This window comes from Pinus tabuliformis, chromosome 5_1 (assembly GCF_031772625.1).
Source record: "Pinus tabuliformis cultivar Carrire ecotype Pingquan chromosome 5_1, CPIR1, whole genome shotgun sequence".
Taxonomy (NCBI): Eukaryota; Viridiplantae; Streptophyta; class Pinopsida; order Pinales; family Pinaceae; genus Pinus; species Pinus tabuliformis.
The window spans coordinates 429,444,028-429,449,281 of NC_142305.1; the positions used below are offsets into that span (position 1 = coordinate 429,444,028).

The 5,254-nt window shown below is 33.6% G+C and overlaps 1 non-coding gene across 1 annotated transcript; it reads left to right on the top strand.

The window, feature by feature from the left end:
- Window positions 1-3,627: 3,627 nt before the first annotated feature.
- TRNAR-CCG (transfer RNA arginine (anticodon CCG)) lies at window positions 3,628-3,700 on the top strand. The gene has a single exon. It is a non-coding gene; the product is annotated as a tRNA-Arg (tRNA).
- The last annotated feature ends 1,554 nt before the right edge of the window (window positions 3,701-5,254 follow it).

A 5,254-nucleotide genomic window follows, 5' to 3' on the forward strand; every position in this document is an offset into this window, starting at 1 on the left:
AGACTATTCTAATAGCTATCATTGCAACCCATAATAATGGGAATGCATTTTCATCGCTCCTCTTGAATACTTGAGGCATAATTGTCCTTTACATTTTTCTGTATACATTGTTATCGATTGTTTAATAAATAAAATCTCGTTTGGATTTAATGAATTTATATGTCTCCCTCTTTTACTAGAGCTTTCTAGTTTTGTGTTTGATCATGCTTAAATTGTTTAGGGAAATTAATGTTTTTAATTTTTTTTCTCATGGCATTCAATGTCATGTTCAAGTCAGAGATTTTAGGCTCCACATTCCACATCTTGTTTGGTCCTTTCTTAAAGTTTGGATTAAGGTGTTATAGAAGGTGGAGGTTGGAATTAACATACACAATATCCTTAACTTAGTTGCTCCTAGTTTGTTTCACCTCACTAAATAGATGAAGCCATATGTACTCAAATTCCTCTTAGTTGATGAGGGACTTGGAACCTATGATAGCAAAATTGTGGCTAGAGTCAAGATATGGATCTTATCCCCCTCGTGGAAGCTCCACCATGTAGCATGATGAATATGCCCAAGATTATCAATCACTAGTGGAATTGAAAAGATATCAGTGGATTACAAATACACTCCAAATTCCTCACATACTTTCATTGCGATTCCCACATCCTTATAAATCTTCCTCAAGGTTGTCTTATATCCTTGTACCACCTTAGAATGATTGTTTGGGATTGTTCTACTCTGTAAAGAAAGATATTTGGGGTGTAGTGCATAAGCCACAATGTATAACGGCTACCGTTTGGTAACTATGCCCTTCACTTCATGGTAAAATACTTCAAAGGGGACATTTTTATTTTCCTCAAGAACTTCCTTTATCCTCTTTGGCATAATATTATATTTTTAAAGACTTCCTTCAAGTAAGTCATTTGTGTGTCAAATGTCTTGTTCATGGTCATAATTGGCTATGTAACCTACAAAAGGTATTGTACCTTGTCCCATGTATCATCACGAATGATAAACTTGATTTCTTTTCCCTCTATTAGAAGTGGAATTTCTTCATGATTCTTGAAGAGGTTCAATGATTGTTGCTTATAATGCTTCTCTAACTCCCACAAATCTCTTTATGACTAGAGTGTGAGAGGAAAATGGGATTAAATTATGCCTCTCTGACTCCCACAAGTCTCTTTATGACTAGAGTGTGGGAAGAAAATGGGATTCAACAACCTGTAAGTTTTGAAAAGTCAAATCTCAAATTAGAAACAATATACACTTAAAATTAAGAATTCATAATGCAAATGATATTGATTAAAGAGAGAATAACTTTAAGTCAAATCTCAAATCAGAAATCATATACACTTAAAATTAAACATTCATAATGCAAATAATATTGGTTAAAGAGAGTAACTGTAATAATTCCAAATTCACAAATCCTCAGTATATGGCTTGGAAATCAAATGACTGGTGATGAACATTTCAATCTCCTATGATGCTACATATATTTTGTTGAACAACTCAATATTGCCAATCTTGGTGAGTATAAAGTTTAGTGGATTTATTGTGCATGGAGTTTAGAAGTTGTGACTATATCAACCCTTCACAATCAAGTATATATACAAACTTGTGCATTTTTTTTTGATGACTTAGATAAAATTATGTGGCCCTATAATTCTATTACATCAATAAGAATTGTGGATACGAACATCACACTGTTCTCCACTCTGTTTTAATCAACAATGTTAAAAAATATTTCCCCTTAGGAGCATATTTCAATAACATTAATTAAAGGGTTGTTGCTTTGGTCTCTCTTTCCATTGGTAACAATGGACCTCACTATTTCCACACATGTTTTCCACACTTATTGTAATCATCTTTCTAGATCTTGTCTTTTTGATGTCAACAAAGTGGTGTGACCTCTTTGTAACCTGGGATGTTGCACCCTTTTTTCTCTTCATTAACTATTGTAACCATTTTTTTCCGATAAGGGAAGCACGCCAAAATGAATGCTAGACCATTTGCATAGGATGCAACGAGCTACATACTCACTATCTACATCTTTGTTCTAGTTATTGAATATCGCTTCAAGAGATCCTAACAATAGAGAATTTTTGCAGCGAGGAGTCATCCCTGATGCAATGTCCAATAGTTTTACAAAGACCACACGTGTATGTTGAAGAGGGCATACAAGCAGTCACATACATGTGCAACAAATTGTGTGTGTAGGTTGCACGTGGGAGCAGAGTAGCCATAACAACGTGTAGGTTGCACATGTGGGCCATACCACTTGTGTGTGATTGTACAATTGAAATAGAAGATTTGCAAAGAAAGGGGGTTGATCCAGTAATTTCACATGGCCATGCAACCTGTACAAGTGTCCAAATAATTTCTAGAATTTTTCTAAATATTATTGTAAGTTGTATTATCTTAGTTGTGTCATTTTCCCAATAAAGAAGCCATTATATGCTTTGAGATAAAATAATGAAAACTAGATTTTGGAGTGCATCAAAATTTATGTGTATTTGTGGATATTGGTTTTATTTTTTCTTCCATTGAAATTTATTTATTTGCTAGTTAAAATCCCAATGGTATTTTTTTATTTAGTAAATTTAAATACTAATTGAAAAATTAGCGAGGAAATTTAATAGGAAATAATTAATGATTTATCTAGGTTAGAAATATAACAAGGAGAAAGCACGATCCCTAGGGAGTAGGATCGAGTGATTTTTACTATTTAAATTTTAAGGGCATGGTCCCTAGGGACAAGAGCCTGTCACTAAGGCTATAAAACCTACAATTTATTATTGACATGTAAGGTTATGACTTAGAGATAAAAACCTAAGCTTCATTGATTTGCATATAACATATTGGCATTCCAATTTAAGAAGATAAGGCCTTTTGATTTACTTATTGACATTTAAATTCTTTCTATTAATAACTTGAATATTTTATTTTTTATTTTTTATAAAAATTTAGAAGTGTTAAACATAAAACATAATATTTGATTTTGTGTTATAAACTGTGATTCTTATATAGATATTGAATAAATTAACAAAACATATTTTGAGAAGTTATTCTATAGATCCCAAACTAAATAAATACACCCTAAAATCATTAGGCATATAACATTAAGATAAAATATCTTTTACCATGAAGAAATATAAAATCAAAATCTTTTAAAATCATGACAAATACACTCACCAATGCTATTTGATAAGATCAGGCAAAATGCATAATAATCCTCATAATTAAATCTCTATGAAAAACTACATCTCTTATCTCAAGAATGAAGTCACCATCCCACTTTAAAAACAAAATTAAAGCCAGTACTATTGCAAATTTGAAGTCCCTCATGAAAGTATGAAGGATCATGTAGATTGATTTTGTTATATCTTTTCAAAAAAACATTTTTTTTTTTTAATTTGCCTGTGTTATATCTCCGAAAATACAATTTTAATTAGGGGTTATGAAATCTAATCTCATTAATTTCTTTAAGCTTACGGATAGTTCAATGTGCGAAAATTTCATCGACTTAATTTTTTTGAAAAATATGGCGAAAAGATTACTGGCCAGGAGCAAAAACTCTGTGCCCACGTGTTTAATGGATCCTTTATTCTATGATTATCTATGTAAGACCACACATGTACGTGTTTGATCGCGTGGCCTAATGGATAAGGCGCTCGCCTCCGGAGCGGGAGATTGTGGGTTCGAGTCCCACCGTGATCGCCGGTTGTTTCATGTGTGACATCCTACAAAAAAAAATGCAAATGCAATTGTACTTCTGCGTTTATTTGGAAAAAATAAAATAAAAAATCACACTACAACGAAAAGCTAAGTCAACATTTTAAAAGACTATTATTATATTACACTGCGTTTATTGTGGAAAAAATAAAATGACTATTATTATATTACACTGCGTTTATTTGGAAAAAATAAAATAAACTAGCAATTGTCCCAAAAGGTACAAATAGAGGCCAATAGGATTATTAAATTGGAATTGTTGAATTTTTTTAGAAGAGATACTGGTTCAATCAGCCTGGTTTCCTACACTGCCACAACTCTTCCCGGTAAACCCTGACAACGATTCTGCTTTTGTGAAAAATTAAAATTTGCACCAGTAAACGTCACACATATACCTATACAGCTGGATTGTTGATTGATATCTTTGGACGTTGAATAATTTAAGGTAAATCTATTCGCTATTACGCATTTGTGAAAAAATGAAAATTTGCACCAGTGAGCATCACAAATATATACAGTTGGATTGTTGATTCATACCTTTGGACATGCTCGATTAATGAATAATTTACGGTATAATCTATTACGTAAACAAAGGATCAAAGGGGGAAGGGGTGGGGTTTGTGTACTGGATCAAGCCTTTGAGATTCATGGGAGAAACGAAGGAAGAATCCCCGCCCAAAACCTCCTCTGCAATCATCCACTGTACCCTCTCAGTTGGATGAAATTTGTCCCAGTAAACATATTCCTTGGGATCCTTGCAGATTGAGCACCTTGGATCCAACCCACAGCCTACATGGCCATTGTATGGACCATCTCCACAGAAAACCTGTTGACCCACCCCGTACCTCCTAGTCTTCGTCATCCAAAATGAGGTCTAGTCTGCAGCACCCTAGGCCGATGGCCTAGGCTGCCCTAGTTCGAGTCCTCCTGCCGACAGAGCCCTCATCGCTCTCTTTTTCATATCCCCCCTCAAGTGAGAAAGGATTCATAACCCTATATAATCTTATTAATGAATATTATTATATATAATATTATATTAATATTAAGGTTTAATCCTATTCATATTACCAAAAATAATTTAAGAGAGTCATAAACTAAGCAATATGGGGATTAACAAAAAAAATTAATTGATTAATCTATAAATAAATAAAAATAATTTTTTAGGAAGAAGGCGCAGGAATCTAGCATCTGTTGATACTCCAGCCATCATCTCTATTTAAATTAACAAGTCTTTTTTTTTCAATTTCTAAGGCCTCTCTAAATTTACTATAATGAAAATGGTCAATCCTCGCAATGACTTTAGCCTCTTCAATGGAGATGTGATGATTGGTTTTTTCTGCATGCTCTACCAAAGCGGAGGAGCGAGACCTTCCATGCCTGATGTCGGCAGCATGTTCACAAATCCTTTGGTTAATGGATTGACCGGTCTCACCAATATAAGGAGCTCGACAAGAACAGGGAATGATATAAACACCCTTCTAATCCTTGGGGTTAATCGGGTCCTTAACAAAATGAAGAGAACTTCATATAGTGTTAAGA